Source organism: Otolemur garnettii, unplaced genomic scaffold (genome assembly GCF_000181295.1).
Source record: "Otolemur garnettii isolate 467f Iridium unplaced genomic scaffold, OtoGar3 scaffold00041, whole genome shotgun sequence".
NCBI classification, from domain to species: domain Eukaryota; kingdom Metazoa; phylum Chordata; class Mammalia; order Primates; family Galagidae; genus Otolemur; species Otolemur garnettii.
Genome location: NW_003852436.1, coordinates 9,797,332 through 9,822,555, shown reverse-complemented (window position 1 = coordinate 9,822,555; position 25,224 = coordinate 9,797,332).

Sequence of the window (25,224 nt, the reverse complement as noted above, 5' to 3'; positions counted from 1 at the left end):
CGCTACAGCACTCTACTGGGGGCAAAAAAGTGAGACTATGTCTCAAAGAAAAAAAATGTATAAAGAGTGGTGCATTGTTTGAACAAACAAATGGTAGTACCTTAAACCAACAAGCATTCAGACACGCCAATCACCGGCAGGCTGGCTGTAGGACAGCCGTGCTTATGCATCTGCGGTCATCTGCTGGGTTGGGTAAGTGACTTTGCTGACTGGCTGGGCGCTCTCACATCTTTGGAGCTTTGGTGGAGGCATTTAGGCTGACTCGGCTCTACTCCGAGTGGTCTGTCATCCTCTAACAGGCTTATTCATTAGGCAGAGGCAGAGTCCCAGGAGACTGAGTAAAAAGTTTGAGAAACTGCTTGATGCTTAAGCTCTAACTGGCGCACCATCATTTCCCCCCGTATTCTAGTGGACAAAGCAAGTCATAAGACCAGCTCAGATTCAAGAATTGGGGAAATAACTCTATAGCTTCATGGGAGGAGTTATAAAAACATATTGCAAACGAATATGGGGAGAAGAGAAGTCTTGTAGTCAGTTTTGCTACTTATTACAAAGTAACCCTCAGAGTATTTTTCCTACCCTCCCTCCATAACTAGAACTGGGTACTATGGACATTTTAAAAAAGTATTCAATGAACAAAAATAATTATAAATTAAATATGTAATAAAAATTTAAGCTTTTAGTGGAAAATTTAGAAATGAAGTTGAGGAAACAACTGTATTTTTTTTTTTTTATTGCTATGTGACAAATCTCCACAAGTCTCGTGACCTAAACAACACACATTTTAATCTTCGTTTCTGTGTGGCAGGGGTTCAGCACAGGTTAGAGAGGATATCTGCGTTAGGTTCACCCACAGTTGCAGTCCAGGCTCCAGATGGGGAGGTGGTCCCAGCAGAAAAGATCTGATTCCAAGCACATGTGTGCTTGTGTGATTGCTGGTCCTACAGTTGGGTCACACAATTATGGAGAGTGAGAAGCTTTAGGATCTGTAACCAGCAAGCTAGAAACCTAGATGTGTCAATGATGTATTTCTAATCTGAGTCGAAAGGCCCAAGACCCAAAAGAGCTGATTGTGTAAATTCTAATCTTAGAACAGGCAGGCTGGAAACCCAAGAAGCGTCAAAGTCCTTTTGAGTCTGAAGTTGGGAAGAGACCAACATCCTGGGTTAAGCAGTAAAGCAGGAGTTCTGTGTTACTTAGCCTTTTGTTGTTTTCGGGCCGTTACTGGATTGGATGAGGCGATGAGGCCTACCCTCCTTAGGGAGGGTAATCTGCTTTTTTCCCCAAGTGCCAATTCAAATGTTAATCTCATTCAGAAACACCCACACAGATGTACCCAGAATAATGGTGGACCAAACATCAGGGTACCCTGTGGCAACACAACGTTGCTATTTTTGTTGTTAAAAGTCTTTATTTATTTATGTATTTACTTTTTTTTTGAGACAGAGTTTTACTTTGTCACCCTCAGTAGAGTGCTGTGGTGTCACATAGCTCACAGCAACCCAAACTCTTGGGCTCAAGCAATCCTCTTGTAGCTGGGGCTACATCCACCCACCACAACACCCAGCTATTTTTAAAGACGCTCTTGCTCTTGCTCAAGCTGATCTCAAACCCATCAGCTCAGTCAATCAACCTGCCTCGGCTTCCCAGAGTGTTAGGCATGAGCTACAGCACCAGGCTAAAGTATTTTTTTTTTTTTTTTTGAGACAGAGTATTACTCTGTTGCCCTTGGTAGAGTGCTATGGCATCATCGCTCACAGCAACCTCAAACTCTTGGGCTCTAGTGATCCTCTTGCCTCAGCCTTCCAAGTAATTGTGACTACACAATGGTGCCTGCCACAATGCCTAGCTAATCTAATTTTTCAATTTCTTGGTAGAGATGGGGGTCTCTCTTGCTCAGGCTGGTTTCATTAGGATTACAGGTGTGAGCTACCAGCCGCCCAGAATGTTAGGATTATAGGCGTGAGCTACCATGCCTAGCTGTGTTAAAAGTCTTGTAATGCCACTTGCCTTTTATAAATGCCTTTACCAAGAATATTAGTATATATTTCACCAATTAGTGAATTAGTACATAATTCACCAATTTAAATTGTACAATTCAATAGCTTTCAGTGTAATCACAGAGATGTACAAATATCACCTCAATCTAATTTTAGAACATTTTCATTGCCCTACAAAGAAATCTTTGTGCTCATTAGCAGTCACTATTTGACTTTAAAAAAATTTTATTTTTAAATTAAAAAATTTTAGTTATGGCTGAAATACATATAACATAAGATTTGCCATCTGCTATGGTTTAAATGTTTGTGTCCTCTTTAAAATTCATGTTAAAATCTAATCCCTAATGTAACAGTGTTAAGATGTGGAGGCCTTCAGCAGGTGATTAAGTCATGAGGATGGAGACGCCATAGAGGAGGACGCCAAACATGTTGGTGCCTTGATCTTGAATTTCTCTGAACTGTAAGGGAAACAGTTCTTATAAATGACTTAGTTATAGTTACTTTATTATGGCAGTGCAAGCCAGATAAGATGCCATCTTTATCATTTTTAGTGTATAGTTCAGTAGTGTTAAGTATATTCACATCGATCAATCCCAGATCATACTGATCTTGAAAAACTGAAAGTCTAAATCCATTAAATAATTCTGTATTTCCCCCACCCCCAGTCCCTGATGGTCACCATTCTAATTTCTGTGTCTGTGAATTTAACTACTCCGGGTACCTCATACGAGTAGAACATTACAGTGTTTTGTGGCTGGTTTATTTCTAGTATAATGTTTCAAGATTCATTTATGTTGTAGCATAGGTCATGATTTCCTTCTGTTTTAAGGCTGAGCGATATTTCACTGTATATATACATGTGCACTGCAATTTGTTTATGCATTCATCTACTGATGGGCATTTGGGTTCCTTCCACCTGTTGGCTATTGTGAATGATGCTATGAACATGGGGGTATAAATATCTCTTTGAGTCCTTGCTTTCAATTCTTTTGGATATATACCTGTAAGTGGAATGGCTGTATCATACAGTAATTTTGTGTTTAACTTTTTGAGGCATTTCCATACTGTTTTCCAAAGTGCTATACTGTTTCATATCTTCAATAGTATACAAGGGTCCCAATTTCTCCACATTCTTGCTAACACTTGCTATTTTCTATTTTTTTTAATAGTAACCATCCTAATGGATATGAGGTAATATCTCATGGTTTTTATTTGCATTTTCCTGATGATTAGTCATGTTGAACATCTTTTCATATGCTTGCTGGTCATTTATCTGTCTTCTTTGGAGAAATGGCTCAGTTCTTTGCCCATTTTTAATTTGAGTTTTTGTTGTCATTGAGTTGCAGAAATTCTTTATACTGTATATCTTGGGTATTAACCTTTGGATAGATGATTTGCAAATATTTTTCTCCCTACTGTAGGTTGTTGCCTTTTCACTTTGTTGATTGTGTTCGTTAATGCATGGAAATTCTTTCATATTGATGTTGTACAACTTACGTATATTTTTTGTTATCTGTGCTTTTGGTGTCATATCAAAGAAAACATTTCCAAATTCAATGTCATAAAACTTTTCCCTATATTTTCCTCTAAGAGTTTTCTCGCTTTTGGTTTTACATTTAGATCTTAGATACATTTTGAGTTAATTTTTGTATATGATGGAAGGTAAGGGTCCAACTTCATTTCTTGCATCTATAATTTGATCTCTAGAAGTATATATTTATAGAGAGATAGGAACTTTAAAATTGTAAATTTTAAAAAGGAAAAAATATAAGCACTGTATTCTTTTTAGCGTGCCCAAAAGTACTATGTTTGAAACTCTAGGTTATTTTATATGATTCCAGTTGCATAGTCCTTAGATTAGTGTGGAGCTGGTGGTACTAAAGATTTAAGTAAGATAATCAATATCTAATGGGAATATTCTTTGGGGAGATCACTTGAGGCCACAAGTTTGAGACCAATCTGGGCAACATAAAGACTCCCATCTCTATAAAAAGTAAGAAAAACAAGCGAGGGTGGTGGCATGTGCCTGTAGTCCCACCAACTCAGGAGGCTGAGGTAGGAGGATCGTTTGATGTTCCAGTAAGCTATGATGATACAACTTGGCACTCTAGCCTGAGTGACAGAGCAATACCTCCCTTAAACAAACAACAACAACAAAAAAAATTGAGAGCCTAAAACTTTTCCATTTTGGAGATAAAGGCTCTTGGAAAAAAAAAACAACAAAACTATTTCCTGTACCTTACTCTCAAATGTTTCTAGACTTTTTCTTAGGCCTTTGACATTATAATTTCATCATTGTAAAAATAAATGGGTGAAAGTAGATTATAAAATTTAAATTATATGGAAAGGGAATCCAGTGTTATTTTCTAACAAAGCACAAGTTATTTCGCAAGTTACTAATGGTTTCCCACTGTGTAATTATCATTGTCAAATGGGTGGAGGGTGGAGTGAAGAACTGGGAAAGGGGAGGAACAAGAAAGTAGAAGAGACTCAACGTTCCTGCCCCCGACCATCATTATTCCCTATGCTTTCAACAGGATGCAGTTCTTTTTCCTAAATGACTTCCCAGAAAGCGTATCTTAAATATTATTTAAAATTTGTTTGCAAAAGGAACTCTGATTTTTCCTAATGTTCTCTTTAAAAAGCCAACGAAATGTATGTTTGAGGCCAAAGGAAAAGAGTATTGGTGTTGTTTCTACTATGTTGGTGGCAGAACTCAGGAGACTGCAAATAAATCTTTTTTTTTTTTAATGCAAAATTTTATTGCAAAGCTTTATGCCCCAAATCTAGACAATTACACTCCAGGATTTCTACTAATGAATACCACATGTTAGACTCCATAACTTCAGCTGCAGGGTAGAGAATACTGTGTTATAGCTATTCAGATAATAAATAGCTATCTAGGTCCATTTCAGCTGGAGCAAGTCAACTGTATTGAATGTGAGTGAAACATTAATTCTTTATAAGAATATACCCAATTGGCAGACACTTTGACATGTAATATGCATTAGTTCACCATGCTGCCCCTACGGAATCATTTTATCCCTTGCTCGAGTTTGCACTTATGTGCACGCCTATCTCCAATCTCCTGAATCTGTCTTTGGGGTATCGCTTACATGTACTTATGAAACATACATTTTTAAGCAGACACATGAATGAGAATGGTTCCAGTTTTTTGAAAGTGTTAGTTTGTCATTATTTCTGTTTGTTCTGCAAATACCACATGGCTTTCCTCCTTCCTCTGGGACCACGCCTGGGTTCTCTTTCCTTTTCTTGGGACTTTGAAAACTATCCCCTCTTTTATCTTTTCTGAAGTCTTATAAAAACAAAGGAAAAAGAATATGCCATGTTAGTATTGGACACACAGGATACCTGAGGCTCGTTCTGGCTTCCAAATTGAAAAAAGAATCAAGAAATGAAAAGGGAGAGGCCCATCTTCCTGCAGAGGTTATTCTCATGGGGCAAAGTCTCGCTTTTGAAAGCCAGCCCTGGGAATCAGCAACAGGAAATACAGCAAGGAATAAATCTGTCAGACTCAGTTTCCTTTCTGTGTTACAGTAGAGTTGTTTTTGTTTTCTTCCTCCTCCTCTTGGATGAATGCCCAAGTTCCCTGTGACTGGTATGAATCCCTTAACAGAAACAGGGAGTGGGCTGGGGCTGTCTCAGCCTGAGACATGTTAACTTCTCTAACCATAGCGATGACACAAATTTCAGACTTCTATACTTTAGTTACCTCCTTATACAGCATTTTAATCATGTGATTGTAAACGAATTTCACTTTGTTCAAATTTTGAAACACACACACACCAGTTTTTGTGGTCTTAAAGGAGCTCTTGGGCTGCCCTGTCCACCAGGAGAGGCAGGAGGGGTCAAGTGACGGTTCAGCCCATCTGCTTCTTAATCCCTTCCCTCTAGAACAACACCAGAGTTTAGTTGTTTATGCTTCTATGTGACATTTAGGAGGACAATTGATTAAAATCCTGTCCCTTTCCCTGTTTTTTTTTTTTTTTTTTTTTGAGACAGAGCCTCAAGCTATCCCCCTGGGTAGAGTGCCATGGCATCACAACTCACAGCAACCTCCAACTCCTGGGCTCAAGCGAGTCTCCTGCCTCAGCCTCCCAAGTAGCTGGGACCACAGGCGCCCACCACAACACCTGGCTATTTTTTTGTTGCAGCCGTCATTGTTGTTCGGTGGGCCTGGGCTGGATTCGAACCCGCCACCTTAGGTGTATGTGGCTGGCGCCTTAGCCACTTGAGCCACAGGCGCTGAGCCCCTTTCCCTGTTTTAAAACTGCCCTGCACACCAGGCTTAGCAATAATTCAGGTAGCAGATCCTTTCCCAGAATGAGTCTTTGCTTTGCCATTTCTCTTGTTTGTTAGGATCTTTGTGGTCATTTGAAATTTTGTTGAAGCACAAGTTTGAATTTCAAGTCACTAGAACCCACTATAGAATGTAGCTTCTACAACTCCTCCTGGGCTTGTTTTTTTATAACAACCTGGGTAGATCCAGCATTGGCAATTCTTTTCTACAAAGGGGCAGATAGTAAACTCTCTAGGTTCAGGTTTTCAGGCCACATACGAACTCTGTTGATTCTTCTTCTTTCTTCTTCCTCCTTCTTTTCAACAATTGGAAAATGTAAAAATTGTTCTTATCTGGAGGGAGGGCCTGGAAGGTTGGATCTGTCAGAGGATGATAGCCTGTCAACATGTTTCAGGTAATATTATCCTTCCTTTAAGATGAAGCACCATTGCTCAGAGAGGGGAAGTAATTAATTCCAGGTTGCACAGCTCACGATAAGGCAAACCTTGGCTTAGGCAGATCTGAGTTCATTTTCTACTATCCCATATATTATAATTTATTTCTTACTCTATTTCATATTCTTCAGAGAAATAGAGATATGACTTTTTTTTATTTTGGCTTCATTACCATTTTCTTTGAATCTCTTCCTACAAAGACATACATCCATGAGAATGCCCCAATTTCTCAGATACATAATGAAAAATTAATGTGAAACAGGATATGGAACCTAGGTTAGGTACTAACATTCTTAACTTGTCAACCAATGAAGATGATTCTAATAATATCTCAGAGCTGGAAATGAAGTCACTTTTTTTTTTTTTTTTTTGGTTCATCAATTTTTAAAAACACATCCAACAATATTAAACAAAACTTCCCAACAAAATAGCTGGGCATTGTGGCGGGTGCCTATAATCCCAGCTACTTGGGAGGCTAAGGCAAGAGAATTGTTTGAGACCAAGAGTTTGAGGTTGCTGTGAGCTGTGACTCCATGGAACTCTACCTAGGATGACAGCTTGAGACTTTGTCTCAGTTAAAAAAAAAGGGAAAAAACAAAAACCCAACTTCCTAACAAGCAGGTTAAGGTAGAAGCATGAGATAATACCCAGGAGTCTCCCTGAAATACTAGACTCTAGTCCAAGCCTAGGAGGTTTTATAGGTTTTGCAGGTCATTTTTCCCTCACCTGATAGCAGGGAATGACATAAGAGAATTGAGCCAGCCCCTTTCCTGAACATACTTATTTGTTCTGCTGTCTGTAAGCAGAAGACAGTATTGCACAGGGGTTCAAAGCCCACCTGAATGGGCTTGTTTCCTGCGTCAATGTTATGTAACGGATGTGTGTCCTTGGGCAAATTACTTAAGCTAAATATTCATGTGTTTTCCTATGTAAATTGGGACAACAGTAGCATATGCCTCATGTGTAGACTAAATGAAATAATACATGAATAATAATAAATGAAATGTAAAGCTCTTAGTGCTTAGCAGTAAGTGTGCAAAAAGTTCAGCTATTGGCATGGCTGTGGTTGTCACTGTTGCCTCCTCCCGGTGGGTGGACACGTAGGCCTTGCAGAGTAGCGTGCCTCAGACTGACATTGTGCTTTCATTGTCTGCTCGACTTCTAAATATAGCCTTATACCTTTGTTGTTACTTTTTTATTGTTTTTGGATTTTCCTTACTTCCATATCCTGTGGTCCCAAGACCATTATGATCCCTTCTACGTCCAGGCCCAGATCTTATACTTCCAGAGGGAAAGGGAATTCAACCAAGAATATCCTAATATTAAACAGCCTGAGGGCATGTTGCCAGGCTATGGTAGCCTCTCAGGAGAATGTCATAATGGACACAGGAAATATGACGATTGAGACATCCCTGAGACAGCCGGATGAAAGCTGTTCCCATTAGATTTGAATTGTAACAGTGGCCACTTCAGTGGCCTTCAGGTGGAGGGGATGCTAGGAGGCCATTTAGGGTCTGACTGCTCCAGGATCTTCTAAGGCTGCAGTTCCAACCCCCAGGCTATGGACTGGTACTGGTGTGTGGCCCGTTAGGAACTGGGCTGCACAGCAGGAGGTGAGCGGCAGGTGAGTGAAGCTTCCTCTGTATTTACAGCCTCTCTGCATCCCTCGCACAACTGCCTGAGCTCCACCTCCTCTCAGATCAGCAGTGGCAGTAGATTTTCAGAGGAGCTTGAACCCTACTGTAAGCTGCGTATGTGAGGGGTCTAGGTTGTGAGCTGCTTTTGAGAATCTAATGCCTGAAGGTCTCAGATGGGGCCGAGGACATAAGCAACACATTTTGGGTGTCACTGCCTCCCATCACCCCCAGATGGGACTGTCCAGTTGCAGGAAAACAAGCTCATGGCTCCCACTGATTCTGTGTTATGGTGAGTTGTATAATTATTTCATTATATATTGCAACCTAATAATAATAGAAATAAAGTGCACGATAAGTGTAGGGCACTTGAATCATTCTGAAACCATCCTCCTCTCAGTCTGTGAAAAAATTGTCTTCCGTGAAACGGGTTTCTGGTGCCAAAAATGTTGGGGACCACTGTTGTAAGCAGCATCTCTGCACCTCTCTTCTTTGGGTGGATATAATCTCCCTTTCTCTGTGTATTTGTGATATTATGGTTATCATTCTATACGGCACATTAAATTGCACTGGGAAACTTAAAAAATACTGATTCCTCAGCTCTATTCCACATCAATCAAGTAAGAACTCTTTCAGTGAGAGCCCTGATTTCTTTCTTTTTTTTTTTTTTGCAGTTTTTGGCCGGGGCCAGGTTTGAACCCACCACCTCCGGCATATGGGGCCAGAGCCCTACTCCTTTGAGCCACAGGAGCTGCCTGAACCCTGGCGTCTTTTTCCTTTTCTTCTCTTTTTAAAGTTCCCCAGTCAATGTGTGACCAGGACTGAGAACAGCACCAAGCACCTCGGGTGTACCTTTTGTGTCCCAGTTACTCTTTCTTTCTTTTTTTTTTTTTTTTATGGCTGGGGCTGGGTTTGAACCCGCCACCTCTGGCATGTGGGGCCAGTGCCCTACTCCTTTGAGCCGCAGGCACTGCTCCCCAGTTATTCTTATTTTTAAAATAAACACTAATAACATTTTTCATACATTCTACATTGCAGTTATTTTCATACCCCAGTGATCATTTAGGAGTTTGAAACATGTGCTCCTGATTCACATTAGCTTGGAGGGTGGGTGCCCCTGTGAGAATAATTGGTGCTTCTTCTTCCATCCTTCTATCCCATTTAGACATTAAGGCTTAAGACAGTGGCTTTGGAACAGTGTTTTAAAATAGAAAAGCCCTCTCTTCAGAATCACAAACCTCCAGCCCTCTGGGTCTTCACAAGTCCTCTGAGGCACGGTGGGAGTGTCAGAGCTAACCAGAATCCTTCCCTGTGGAGAGTTGAAGGATGTAGGGAATAGCACCCCCTATATTTGCCTTCGAAGTAGATTTGGGCAGGCTTCTGGAACAGTCTTCAGATAATGAATTACTAACCACTGACGCTGTTCTCTGTTCGCTTGTCCACTTTGTGGTTCTAAAGAGCCCTGTGAGCCATTCAAGTTTGTTGCACGATGACTAAAGATGTCATAACAATTAAACCATGAAGGCTTTTAGGAAATTCAAACCTTGAAAAAGTAGGCCCCAAAATGGTTATGTCATTTTAAAATGATACAACACTTGAACCACAGAGATGGCTGGAGACGATAACTTTTCCTCCTGATACATTGATTTTTTTTTAACTTTAATTTTTTTAAAAAGCACATTCTTCCAGATCCTAATTCTTTACTTTAATCTTATAAATTTGAACTGATTTATTGATCTTTTTAGGATACTGGGCACTTTGTAGCAAAGAGTCTAATTGTTCTGGAAGGGTAAGTGGCACCCATAATCATGTCCTTCGGAAGGCTGGAAATATTAACACCAAGTCCACGTTAACCGAAGAAACAAGAGCCTCTGGGTTAGTAAAACCAATGTCAAAGAGGTTAATACTGTCTTGCCCAGCAGATTCACACGCAGGCCTGTCTGCTTAATAGGACAAGGTTAGCAACTGTGACATTGAGAGAAAGCAGAAACAACCGGCATGTTTCAACTGGAATGTTTTGATCGTAAAACTTATAACTGAGGCAACTTTCTATTAACTGTCATTGATAGTGGTGTAGATTCTCTTGGTCTCTTTCCCACCAAAATAGTCTTTCTACTGTGAGGAGTGAATGATTTTCTGTCAAACATTTTTGTTTACAGTGACCTTGTAGTCACCATTTGTAGCTACTTTAACATCCTTTATGCCCCAGTGTTGTTACTTATTTATGTTGATTTTTGACAACATGTTAAAATTGAAATATGGAGAACAGGTCACAGGGTTCAGATGCTAGATCAGGAAATCTACCTTCCCCCACAAACTCAGTGAAAGTTGTATTCCGATTTTTAACTTTCACTTTCTATATCCTCAGCACTTTTACAAATGGAAATTCAAAAAGCATTTTATTTCATAACAGTTATTCATAATAACCAGTTGGAAGGTAGCAACCAATGTACTGTTTGTTTCCTTACCTCTGGTGGGCGGGCCTGGCTTTGCTTTAGATTTGCTAAACTATTGATGGTAACAGCTATGCTTACGTGCCAAGTCCTATTTTAAACACTTTACATATAAAGTTCTTAGCCCCTATAAGAGTGATAATATTTTCAATATTTGAAAATGACTTGTGCTCATTTGCCCCTTAAATCTATTCCATTTTAAACTTAACTGCTTTAGGTTAAACTATGAGGCTGACTGCCCGAGGGAAGAAAAAGAGGATCCTGTACAGAACAAAGAGGTAAGAGTTTCCACTGCTCAGATAGGGGGTGGGGAAGGTCTTGGCAGAGACTTGTACAGAGATGGGAATTTCTAAATTCCATAGTCCCGACTACAGCCTACAAAGAGTCAGGTCCAGTAGAAGAAAATACTCCTAAAGCCATTATCAGCCCTAATGGCTGAGCAGTGAGGCTTGGTGCCCCCATAAGAAATGGAGATGATATCAGGAAGACCAATGTAGGGAGGAAGAGAAAACATAAAGCCTGTCCCCTTATACATGGTGGCTGGACAGCAAGAGAGGTAAAGAGCCGGGAGGCAGGGAGAGGAGCAGATTCAAACTGCGCTGTGGCTTCCCTGCTAAAATCCCAGGGTGTGTGTGAGCAGGGCGCTTTTTGTCTCTTTTCCCATCTGGCACCTCAATAGGACCGAAGCTGCCCTGATATAATTCAGGGCATAATTTGGTTAAGAAGCAGATGCACCTGAGTTTGCCTCCTCCTTGGAGACTCCTTTGCCTCTAGCGTGGGTGGAAGGCATCTAGAGGGCCTTGCTTGTCCTGCAGAGAGTGAGGAAGGCTGGTAATCTTACCAAGACATAACTGTGATGGGGGTGAGGTGATTTCGAAACCAAGGGCCACAGGCTAGACCATTTGGACTGGGACTCAGAAGGGGGAATATGCAGCTGAGAAAAATTGGGGGCTATTGTTGCTAAATTAGTAGGAAGGCCCGCAGGACCCTGAGGGCATGAAGAGAGAATGGATGCCATCTGTGAACATCAGTAGGCTGAGGCCCACCACGTGCACACGATACAGCCTTACCTGCAAGGCCAGCGAGGACCTGCGAACACCCGAAGTTTTCCGGGAAGGGCCACATTTTCTGTCTCCATCTCGAGACGCTACCTAGGGGAGAAGAAGCATCAGAGGTAGGAGATTCTGAAAGACCAAGGGCAGTTACCTGAAAAGAGCTGTTGCAACGTGGAAGCAGGTTGCTTCATGAAAAGTGACTGGGGATTAATTCTCAGCAAGCTAAAGTTTTCCTTTATCCAGAGGAGGATGGGAGGTTGGTAAGCAAGATTACCTAGATAAGGGAAAAATAATCTATTTTCTTCACCTATTTCAGCGTAGTGTGACTAAATCGTGGCCCATGACGACTCTATAATGCAATAGAACAAAGGGAAAGAAACAACCTTAGAAATTTGTTCCAAGGACAGATAAAGATGAATATTACTCTATGTTGATGACTTAGAAAGTCAAGAGAGGGTGGAACTCCTTAAGATGCTGCATTTTGGGGCCTAACAATCTCATTTTAAAGATTGTTACAGATGTTAAAACATGGAAGATATTACCCAGCTCCTTCCTTGTGCGTCTCTCTCAGTGTTCTTCATCTTTGTTCCTTGCCCGGGGAGTGGGATGTCATCAAGCCTGGGAAACAGGTTTTCCACTGCAGTGACCGCATTGTGGGCCTCAAAGGAAAAAGTTCCTTTTGAACACACTTAATAAATGACTCTCTGAGGCAGGACATCAGGAAAGAGCCCACATATGTAACAGCAGATGATAAATTCTGGTAATTTACATTCATAGGTCACTCTAAGGACATTTCTGATTTATGACTTTGAACTGAGAAAAATCTAACTCAATTCAGGATCTTAGCAAGGCAAAAGCGAAAGACGTGGCGCTCACGCCTGCCATCTGGTGTAAATGAGAGGAAAATGCAACCATATCTCGGGACGGAGCGCAATGACCTTGTCTCCTTGTAAATACAATCTTCCCGAGGATGTTTTCTGATAATGTTCTTCAATTCACAGAAAAATAATTCTTTGCATTCTAAGCCGTGTAATGTAAGAATTCCCCATATATATTTTATTTTGAAGTCAGACTTTGTTTTTAAAATTCATGTTTAGCAACTGGCATTTGAAAATAGGAGAGGCTGGAGTTCATAAAATGAGAAACAGGAAACAAAAAGAATGATTTCCTCGTGCAGATATTTTATTCTTTACAATTACATTCTCTTTTGATTAGAACATTGTGGGAGTCGAAGGAAGAAGCAAAATGAAAGAAGCAGGAATTCCTTTGGGAGGTTAGAGTCAGGATTGAGTTTATAGTGCAATGAAATTCAGACTCAGATAGAGTGACCTCTGTTCTGGTTCTCCAGGGACTGAGAGGGTGTCGCAGGATGTGGAATTTTCTTTCTTTCTTCTTCTTCTTCTTTTGAGACAAAGTCTCACTTCTGTAGCCCTGTAGCTAGAGTACTATGGCATCATAGCTCACAGCAACCTCAAATTCTTGGGCTCAAGCCATCCTCGTCTCAGCCTCCTGAATGGCTGGGACTACGAGCGCCTGCCACCACAGTACTTTTAGTAGAGTGGGGTCTCACTCTTGCTCAGGCTGATCTGGAACTCCTGAGCTCAGGTGAGCCACCTAGCCAGGACTCCCAGAGTGGGAGGATTACCGGTGTGAGCCAGCACATTTGGCCAGGAGGTGGAATTTTCAGTGATAAAACGGGGAAAAGTAAACAAGTAGGGGATATATATAAATATTTCAAATAAATATATTTTCAAATTTATTGTCTTTGTGCTCGCTCTCAGCAGATCCGTCTTGCTGTAAGAATATGATGGAGTCACTTTCTTTTTTTTAAATTTCAGATTAATAGAAGAGTATAAATGATTAGGACACATTGTTTGTGTTTGTATTTATTAGGTAAACACTAGGTTATGGTTGAACATTTCCAGGCAGGAGGTGTGCCATATACCTCTACATTGTGCTCCTTAGGTGAGAGCACACCAATCCGCCTGCCTCCTCCCCTGTTCCCCTCTTGACCCCCCCACTTGAATTTAACTGTGTTTTTCTCTCATGTGGGTGTATAGTTGTTTATCTACTGGTTTCATATTAGTATTGAGTACACGGGACACTTGATTTTTCATTCTTGTGATACTTTATTAGGAGGATGTTCTCCAAATCCACCCAGGTAAATAGAAAAGATGTAAAATCTTCATATTTTTATAGCTTAATAGTATTCCATGATATATACATATATACACTATATATATATGGTATTCCATGATACTATACTGAATTACTGAATACTTGGCACATTGCCAAAATGTGGAACCACTTTGTGAAATACTGGAAAGTTGGAGGCTGACTGACTTTTATGGACAGCTGGTGAGCTGACTTTACCTTCTTCTGCTGGATAAAGATAGGACATTGCTGATTTTTGTTCAAAACTAGTAGATTCTGGTATTTGCTAAACTTTCTTTTTTTAATTTTTTTAATTTTTTAAAAATTTTTTGCAGTTTTTGGCTGGGGCTGGGTTTGAACCCACCACCTCTGGCATATGGAGCCGGCGCCCTACTCCTTTGAGCCACACAGACACTGCCCTTATTTATTTATTTATTTAATTTTTACATATACATGTGATTATTAGGTTTCCACTTTTTGCCGTCACAGAATTAAAAAGGCTTAAAATTTAACAACAATAACAATGTTTAAGATAAGGACTAGAAACAAAAACCTCATAAAGAATGAATGAAGATAATTATATTCCGAAAAGAAATCAGACAATTGCTGCCATGAAGTATTAAGCAATAATAATAATAGTAATGCAAAGAAAGTAACATTCACATTGTCAAATAAGAGTATGACTATTATAGAATGCTTTGATATTTTCTTAAATGGAAATACATGATTATTTGTATGAGTTTTTCAAGAATGGTGATGGACGTTTGAATCTAGCACAATCAATGTTTTGAGAGAATATAGCCATTTGTCTGAATTATTAGCATATGATTACTGTTTAGGAAGGAAGGGACCGGGAAAAGATTGAAGATACACTACATCTGCCCTATTCTTACTATTCATTTTTGCTGCTGCTTTTAAGTTCAGTGTCTTCAGTTAACAAAGCAAAAAGATACAGATCACCTGTTCAGGAATGTGAATGTGTGTATGTATGTTTCCCTGTGCATTGCGTCTGTTTTCTCAGCTTATAACTCACTTGAATAAGCAATGTGATAGAAATTATGATCATAAATTTGTTTTTGCTACTTAGTTCTTTTTGTTTCCATTTGCTAACATAAATATTTTTTCCAAATAGAACGATATTAAATGAAAACTAAGAGCCCCTCAGTTGAGATAATCCCTATAACAATTTCTTGCATAACCTCAAAATTTTGATAAAAGCAGATCTATTTAGAGACATACAAACTGTTGAGACTATTCTACAAACTTTTCATTTTTTAAAGATGTATCTCTTGGCTTGGCGCCTGTAACTCAGTGAGTAGGGCACTGGCCACATATACTGAAAGTGGTGGGTTCAAGCCTGGCCTAGGCCTGCTAAATAGCAATGACAACTGCAACCAAAAATAGCTGGGTGTTGTGGCGCGTACCTGTAGCCCCAGCTACTTGGGAGGCTGAGGCAAGAGAATCACTTAAGCCCAAGAGTTTGAGGTTGCTGTGAGCTGTGATGCTACAGCACTCTACTGAGGGTAACATAGTAAGACTCTGTCTTAAAAAAAAAAAGTATCTTGAACATCTTTCTAAATATATTTTCACTCTTTTTTAAAGGCTACATTGTACTACACTGTGAGTACTCTCTAATTTTTTTTTTTATTAGTTTCTTACTGATCAATTTTAAGATTATTTCTAACTTTTTATACTGAGGAAAAAAACTACAATACACACTAGCATTGTACACAGGTCATTTAACATATGTGTAAGAATATTTGTGAGACAAATACCTGGGAATTAAATTGCTAGATCAAAACATACATATATTTGAAATTTTGCATCCATGTTCATGAGGGGTGTCAGTCTATAGTCTCCTCTGTTTTGTGTCCTTGTCTGGTTTTGATAATAGAGTGATGATTCTGAGAATTCCCTCCTCCTTTAATTTCTTGGAACATTTCAGGAGGATTGATATTAGTTTTTCTTTGTACAATTTGGTAGAATTTTTGCTGTGAATTTGTTTTGTGCTAGGCTTTTCCTTGTTGGGAGATTTTTTTTGTTGTTACTGATTTAATCTTACTACTTGTTATTGGTGTTCTTCAAGTTATTTCTTCCTGGTCAATTTCAAGAGGTTGTATGCTTTCAGGAATTTATGCAGTTTCTCTACATTTTCTAGTTTGTGAGCATATAGTTATTTATAATAAGCTATAATGATCTTTTATATTTCTGCAGTATCAGTTGTGATGTTTCCTCTTTCATTTCTGATTTTGTTTATTTGAATTGTCTTTCTTTTCTTTAACTAGTCTATCTAGTTATTTATCAATTTTGTTATCTTTTCTAAGAACCAAGTTTTTATTTCATTGATCCATTTTTTGTCTCTATTCTATTTAGCTCTGCTCTCAACTATTTTATTTCTTATCTTCTGCTAGCTGTGGTTTTGTTTTGTTTTTGCTTTTCTAATTCCTTGAGATGCAAAATTAGGTTGTTAATTTGTGATCTTTCTATTCTTTTGATGTAGGTATCTAATACTATCAACCTCCCTGTCTGCAATGCTTTTGTTATATCCCACAGATTTTGGTATGTTGTGTTTCTATTTTTATTTTTTTCAAAAATTAAAAAAAATCTTCATTTTAATTTCTTTGTTGACCAAATGATCATTCAGGAGCATGTGTTTAATTTCCATGTATTTGTAGAGTTTTTGAAGTTCATCTTGATGTTGATCTCTAGTTTTATTCCACTGAGAGAATGCTTGACATAATTTTGAATTTTAAAAATTTATTGAGACTTGTTTCAATATGGCCTAATATGTGGTCTACCATGGAGAATGTTCCATTTGCTGATGAGAATAATGTATATTCTGTAGATGTTGGGTAGAATGTTCTGTAGATGTCTGTTAGGTCCATTTGGGCCAATGTTCAATTTAAGTCCAATTTTTCTTTGTTGATTTTCCATCTTGATGTTATGTCTAATGCAGGATGTTTAAGTCCTCAACTATTATTGTATTGCTATTTGTTTCTTTTTTTAGGTTTGGTAATATTTGTTTTATGAACTTGGGTGTACTGATATTGGATTCATGTATATTCAGGATCATTATGTCCTCTTGCTGAATTGATCCTTTTATTTTTATATAATGAACTTTTTTTCTTTTTTTACTGTTTTTGATTTAATGTCTGTTTTATCTGATATAAGTATAGCTACTCCTGTTCACTTTGGGTTTTTGTTTGCAAGGAATATCTTTTTCCAACTCTTTACTTTCAGTCTATATGTGTTTGTATAGGTAAGATGAGTTTCTTGTAACAGCATATAGTTGGATAACATATTTTAAAATTCCATCTATCTGTCTATCTGTCTATCTATCTATCTTTTTAGACTCTGTCTCACTCTGTCACTCTGGGTAGAGTACTGTGGCATCATAACTCACAGCAACCTCAAACTCTTGGGCTTGAGCAATTCTCTGTACTCAGCCTCCTGAGTAGCTGGGACTACAGGTGTGAGTCACTATGCCTGACTAATTTTTCTATTTTTGGCAGAGACAGGGTCTCAGTCTTGTTCAGGCTGGTCTCAAACTTCTCAGCTCAAGCAATTCACTTGCCTTGGCCTCTCAGAGTGGTAGTTACAGGAATATGCTTGGCATCAATCTATGTCTTAAGTGGAGTATTTAATTCATTTATCTTCAAGTTTAATATTGATATGTGCGGTTTTGTTCTTGTCATATTGTTTATTGTTTTTTACTTGTTTTATAAGTGATTTGTTTCTTTTCCACTTTTTGTGTTGAGGTTTGGTGGAATTTGTCACGTTGCCATTTGATTCCTTCTTTTCCTTCTTTTGTGTGAAGGAAAGGTCTATAAGACCTGTAAATTTTATACTTTTGAGTATTTTCACAATGGTGAATATCAATGTTTGATTTTCATGTTTAAGACTTTTTTGAGCATTTCTTACAGGATCAGTCTAGTGGTGATAAATTCCTCATTGTTTGCTTATCTGGGAAAGACTATTTCTCCTTTATTTATGTCAGTTATTCTTTCTAATTATAAAATTATTGGTTAACATATTTTTTCTTTCAGCACTTTGTAATGGCATCTCATTTTATTCTGGCCTGCAAGGTTTTTGATTAGAAGTCCCCTGTTGCACCAATGAAATTTCTATTATAGGTGACTAGACACTTTTCTCTTGCTAATTTTCGAATTCTCTTTGACTTTAGACATAAACATACTGATTATAATATGCTATGGTAAAGTCTTTTTGGTGATGTAGTAACCTATGGATCACTGGGCTTCCTGCATCTTGCTAGACTAGAGAAATCTTCTTAATTATTTCCTCAAATAGGCTTTTAAAACAATTTGAGCTCTCTTCCCCCTTGAGAATACTGCTAATTTGATTACTTTATGTATTATCAAATATCTTGGTATTTTTGTTTATTCTTTTATTTTTTTCTGACTGCACTGTTTCAAAAGATATGTCTTCCAGTTCTGAAGTTCTTTTTCCTTCTTGGTCTAGAATATTATTGAAATTTTCAAATATTTTTTAATATTTTCTTCCAGGAATTTCTCAGTGTTAGAACTTCCTCCTCTTCCTCCTCCTCTTCTTCTTCTTTTAAAGATAGATATCTCCTTGGTAAATTTCTCATTCACATCCTGAATTTATTTCTGATTTATTTGTATTGATTTTCAGATTTATCTTGCATCTCATTGAGTTTCTTTAGAAATCAACGTTTTGAATTCTTTAGTTGGCATTTTAGAGGATTTCTTTTTGATGGAAATATGTTGCTGGACAATTGTTATGGTCCTTTGGTGATGTTATATTTCCTTACTTTTTTGTTTCTTGTGTCCTTACATTGATCTCATTGATATTGGTATAATAGTCACCTCTTCTAATTTTTTAAAATTGAATTGAAATTTTGAAGAATTGCCTTTATAGGAGATGATTTTTTCCCTGAAGATGTATGTATGTTGTTGGTAGAGAGGGACACTTTGAATTTGATTTTGGGTGCCTGTGGCATTGTGTTCTTTGGTTTCTTCAGCAGTATGCAGGGTTGGTGGTATTTGTACTTTCCTTTCAGCTTAGGTTATGGTTATTAGTTGAGGCCATAGCAAAATTTTTCTGGGCAATATGATGCCAGGTGAGCCCATTTTTGGACCCTGGTAGTGGCAGTGGTGGGATCAATGTGCCTGTTCTTAGGCTCCAGAGCTGCTTATACCAGCACCAATGTTAGTAAATCCTTGAGGTCTTATTTTTAAGCTTCCACTGTGGTGGCTTTCTCAGATAGTGGTAGTGGGAGTGGTGGGCCAAGCATATGTTGGATTCTCAGGCCCCTGGGCAACTGGTGTAATGTGAGTGATAGCAGTCATGGTGCTGAAGGAACCCAATGAAACACAAGTGGTTTATGTGGTGCTGCTAGTGGTAGTGATGGATTGGATAAGCTAGTCTCCTGGCCTACTGGTAGTATGTGTGGGTGGGTGTTAGCTGTGGTGACATTAGCAGGTTAGGTTGGTCTGACCTCAGATCCTGGCAGGTATGATCATGTGCCAATGGTGATGATTAGACTGAGAAATCTCTGGGCTTCTGGCTGGTGTACCAGAGAGATGAATCTGACTCAGCAGACCTGTCCTTAGGCCACTGGTATTGCCTTCAGGTGCTGGCTGTGACAGGCAGAGTCAGACGGTCTTTAGGCCACTGGTAGAATGCTGAGGTGTGGCCTATGATGGCTGTACTGTAGGCCTGCCACCAGGGAAGATGAGACCCTTTCAGGTGGAATAGCATAAATAAGAAGCTGTGGGAAATGCAGATTGCTCATGCTTCAGTCTCATAGCATCCTGTATCAGGACAGTGGGAATTGTCCTAGGGGTACATGGGAGTGCCTAGTATTCCTTCTCCCTCCTCAGCTCAGGGGTACCTGCAGCAATGGCAGCCTGTGCCTGGCACAAGAGAAGGGTACAGCCAAGCTTTAAATTCTCAAAATGGCACTGTGGGCCTGTAGCCAGAGTGGGTGGCTGTCCTCTCATGTGAACAGCACAGGCAAGAAGTTGTGGAGAGTGCAGTCTGCACATGCCCTGGTCTCATAGCAGCCCACAGCAAGGCAGTGAGGACCAACCCAGGGGTGCAGAACTCCTAGTCTCTCCTCTCCCTCCTCAGAGTAGTGGTGACATTAGTAGTGGCTTCATCAGTCTAGATGCAGAGCAGGATGTGGATCTGTGTTATTGGGCTGTCAGGATGGTACCACACTGAATTACTCAGGTGCCTGTGGATTCCATGTGGATCCCCTTTCTTGAGCAATGTCTCTGTGCAATCGCTAGGTAGCCCCTATTTTTAGGACCAAGGTCTGCATGCATTGAGAGATTCCTCTATAGCTAAGGCTCCAAAAACCTGTTGTAAGATTGTGGAACCCTGGGAGGTTTCTTTCTTAACTATTTCCTTGCATCCAGGAGCTTCTCTTGGCTCCCAGCCACTCCATAGGTGGGCAAGGTGCCACTGATCCTCCTCTTACTTGCTTTCAGTGCTTCCTGTCAATTCTCTGAGAAGACTTTTGTTCTCTCCTAGATGATCTATTTGAAGTACAAGTATCTACTTAACTATTCTGGTTCCTTTCTGTGGAAGAGACACAAACCACCTATGTGTAGTCAGGTATCTTGATCTGTCCCTGAGATGCTTCTTGTGTTTCCTTATTAAGCATGATGCTAATTTTGGAACCAGGATAAATATATTTTATTATGTTAAGGAATGAGCATTCTATATATTCTTATTTTATTAAATGTTTAATTTTAATAAGAACAGATTTTATTTTTTATTTATTTATTTTTTTGAATTTTTTGGCTGGGGCTGGGTTTGAACTCACCACTTCCAGCATATGGGACCAGTGCCCTACCCTTTTGAGCCACAGGTGCCACCCAATAAGAGTAGATTTTAAATTCATAAAATCTATTTTACAAATTTTGAAGAATGATGCTTAGATCAAATAATAAAAAACAAAATGTAAAATATTAACATGTTTGACTAGATTAATATTTTAAACTGCTTGTTCTTCAAAAGAAATGATAAAAAAAAAAAAGACAAACTACAAATGGTAAGAAGACATTTGCCACAGAGGAATTACATATAGAATACATAAAGAACTCATAGAAATTAGTATTTTTTTTTTATAAGAACTTCACAAATTAATAAAAAATAGAAAAATAGGCTGGACACAATGGCTCAATCCTAGTACTTTGGGAGGCTAGGGGGGAAGGATTCTTGAGGTCAGGAGTGTGAGAACAGCCTAAGAAGAATGAGATTCTATGTCTACAAAAAAAAGAAAAAAAGAAAGAAAAAGAAAAATAATAGGTAGTCATGGTGGCATATACCCGTAGTCCCAGCTACTTGGAAGGCTGAAGCAGAAGGATCACTTGAGCCCAGGACTTGGAGGTTGTATTGAGCTATGATGATGACACTGTACTTTAGCCTGAGTGAAACAAAACAAAAAAACAAAAAAGACACAAGACATGAACAGAAATGAATGTTGAACTTTATCAAATCCCTTTGCGGCATCTTTGGCAATGTTTGTCTTAGTTCATTTTGTGCTGATATAAAAGAACACCACAGACAAGGTAATTTATTTGAATCACAGTTCTTCTAATTTTATGGTTGGGGACCACAACATGAGGAACTGTATTAAAGGGTTGTGGCATTAAGAAGGTTGAGAACTAGGAAGGTGCCTGTGGCTCAAAAGGGTAGGGCACTGGCCCCATGTGCTGGAGGTGGCGGGTTCAAACCTAGCTCCGGCCAAAAAAAGAAGGTTGAGAACCACTGTTCTAGAGGCTGCGAAGTCCAAGATCTAGGGGCTACTTCTAGCAAGGGCTTTTTTGCTGTGTCATCCAGTGGCAGAAGGTGGAAGGGCAAGAGAGAGTGAGAGCAGGAGAGAGAGTGAAAACAAGATGGGGAGCTGGGAGGGCCGGAGGAGGCTGAATTCATCCTTGTATCAGTAACCTACTCCTGTGATAACAGCATTAATTCAGTTATAAGGGCTCATCACCTCTTAAATATATCATCTCTCAAATGCAAATCAAAATCACCCTGAGATATCACCTAACCCCAGTGAGAATAGCCCATATCACAAAATCCCAAAGCTATAAATGCTGGCATGGATGTGGAAAGAGGGGAACACTTTTGCACTGCTGGGGACACTGCAAACTAATATAACCTCTATGGAAAGTAGTATGGAGAATCCCTAAAGAGCTAAAAAGTAGAACTTTCATTTAATTCTGCAATCCTATTACTGGATAACTATAAAGAAGAAAAAAATCATTTCATCACAAAGACATTTGCAGTATAATGTTTATTGCAGCTCAATTCATAATAGCCAAGATGTGGAAGTAACCCATGTACCCATCAACCTGTAAATGGATTAATAAACTGTGCTGTATGTACACCAGGATACTATTTAGACATATAAAAAGATGGAGACTATATCATTTTCATATTAACCTGGATAGAGAACATTCTCTTTAGTAAAGTATCACAAGAATGGAAAAGCAAGTATCTAATCTATTCAATACTAATATGAAACCAGTAGATGATCTAATACACTCCCACAAAAGAGAAAAACTCAATTCAATTCAAGTTGAGGGGGTGGTGAGGAACAGTGGAGAGAGCAGAAGGGGGAATTGGTGTGCTCCCACTTAATGGGCACATTGTAAGGGTGTATTGTACACCTCCTGGGTGAGGGGAACAACTACAACAGGGACCTTATCTAACAAATGCAAACATTGCAACTTAATTGTTTGTAAACTTATATTAATCTGAAATTAAAGATAACCTCATATCTAACACTATTGTATTGAAGATTAAATTTCTTTTCTTTTCTTTTCCCTCCCTTCCTTCCTTCCTTCCTTCCTTCCTTCCTTCCTTCCTTCCTTCCTTTCTTTCTTTCTTTCTTTCTTTCTTTCTTTCTTTCTCTAACTATGTTGCCCTCAGTAGAGTGCCATGGTGTCACAGCTCACAGAAACCTCAAACTCTTGGGCATAGGCGATTCTCTTGCCTCAGCTTCATAGTAGCTGGGACTACAGGCACCTGCCACAATACCCAGCTATTTTTTGGTTATTATTGTCATTGTTGTTTAGCAGTCCCTGTCCAGGTTCAAACCCACCAGCCCCGGTGCATGTGGCTGGTGCCCTAACCACTGAGCTATGGGTGTGGAGCCTGGAGATTAAATTTCCAACACATGACTTTGGGGGACACATTCAAATTATAGCATTGTTCCTTGCTAATTTCTTTGTTCTTTTTTTTTTTTCTTGACTTTGCATAGGAAGCATTTTTTTTCTCAAGTAAATGTGAGGGTATAAAATTCTAGGTTGCAATATTTGCATTTGTAAGGTAGAGACCCTTTTGTAGTTCTGACCCACACCCAAGAGGTATGACATATACCCTTACATTGTGCCCATTAAGTGGGAGCACACCAATTCCTTTCGACTCGCCTCTCCCCATTCCTTGTTTGCACTCCCCCCAACTTGAATAGTTTTTCTCTTATGTGGGTATATATTGAATCATCTGCTGGCTTTATATTGGTATTGGGTACACTGGATATTGCTTTTCCATTCTTGTGATACTTTACTAATAAGAATGTGCTTCAATTCCATCCAGGTTAATACAAAACATGTAAAGTCACCATCTTTTTATGACTGAAAGTATTCCATGGTATACATATACCACAATTTATTAATCCATTCACAGGTGGATGGGCATTTGGGTAGTTTTCACATTTTGGCAATTGTAAATTGAGCTGTGTTAAAAATTCTAGTGCAAAGTGTCCTTGTGATAAATTTTTTTTTTTTCTGGGTAGACATCTTGTAATGGGATGCAGGATCAAATGAGAGGTCTAATTTGAGTTCTTTGAGGATTTTCCATACTTCTTTCCATACAGGCTGTATTAGTTTGCTGTCCCACCAACAATGTAAAAGCATTCTCCTCTCTTCACATTTACGCCAGCATCTGGAACTTTGGGACTTTGTGAAGTGGGCTATTCTCACTGGGATTAAGTGATATCTCAGGGTGGTTTTGATTTGCATTTCTCTTATTATTACAGATGATGAGCATTTTTTCGTATGTGTGTTAGCCATTCATCTGTCTTCCTTAGGGAAGGTTCTGCTCATCTTTCTTGCCCAGTGATAGATGGAATTATTTGGTCTTTTTTTGTTGATTAATTTGAGTTCTCTATAGATCCTAGTTATCAAGCCTCTGTCAGATTTGTGACATGCAAATATCTTTTCCCATTCTGAAGGATGTCCATTTGCTTTAATTGTTGTGCCCTCAGCTATGCAGAAGCTTATAAGTTTAATTTATTCCCTTTTGTTTATTTTTGTTGCTGTGATTGCCACTGAAGTCTTCATAAAATCTTTCCCAACGCCAACAACCTTAGGAATTTTTCCAACAGTTTCTTATAGGATTTTTATCCTTTCCTGTCTTAGATTTAAATCTTTTATCCATCTTGAATCAATTTTTGTAAGGGGTGAAAGGCTCAGGTCCAGTTTTAGTCTTTTATATGTGGTTATCCAATTCTCCCAGCACCATTTATTGAATAGAGATTCATTTCCATAGTGTATGTTCTTGTTTGGTTTATCAAATATCAGGTGGCTGTAAGATGTTAGTTTCATCTCATGGTTTTCTATTCAGTTCCAAATGTCAATGTCTCTATTTTTGTACCAATACGATGCTGTTTTGATTACTGTGGAGCAGTAATATAACCTGAGGTCTGGTAGAGTGATGTTTCAAGTTTTGTTTTTATTACTAAAAATTGCCTTGTCTCCATGGGTTTTTTTCTGGTTCCCTAAGAAACAAAGAACTATTTTTTCCTGTTCTTCAAAGTATAATGTTGGTATTTTAATGAAGATTGCATTAAATCTGTAGATTGCTTTGGGAATTATGGGCATTTTAACAATGTTGATTCTTCACAACCAAGAGCATGGTGTGTTCTTCCATTTGTTAATGTCTTCGGCTATTTCTTTTCTTAGGGTTTCATAGTTCTCTTTGTAGAGATTTTTCACCTTTTTTTTTTTTTTTTTTTGTTATATATTTTCTTTTTTTTTTTTTTTTTTGGATTCTTTAGCAATATATTTCTATTCAATCAATAAGTACAGTATTCATAGGTGTCATCTATGTGCTAAGTATCTCTTAGTATCACAAATATTCCAGAGAACAAGAAAGATATGGTGTCTTAAAAAGC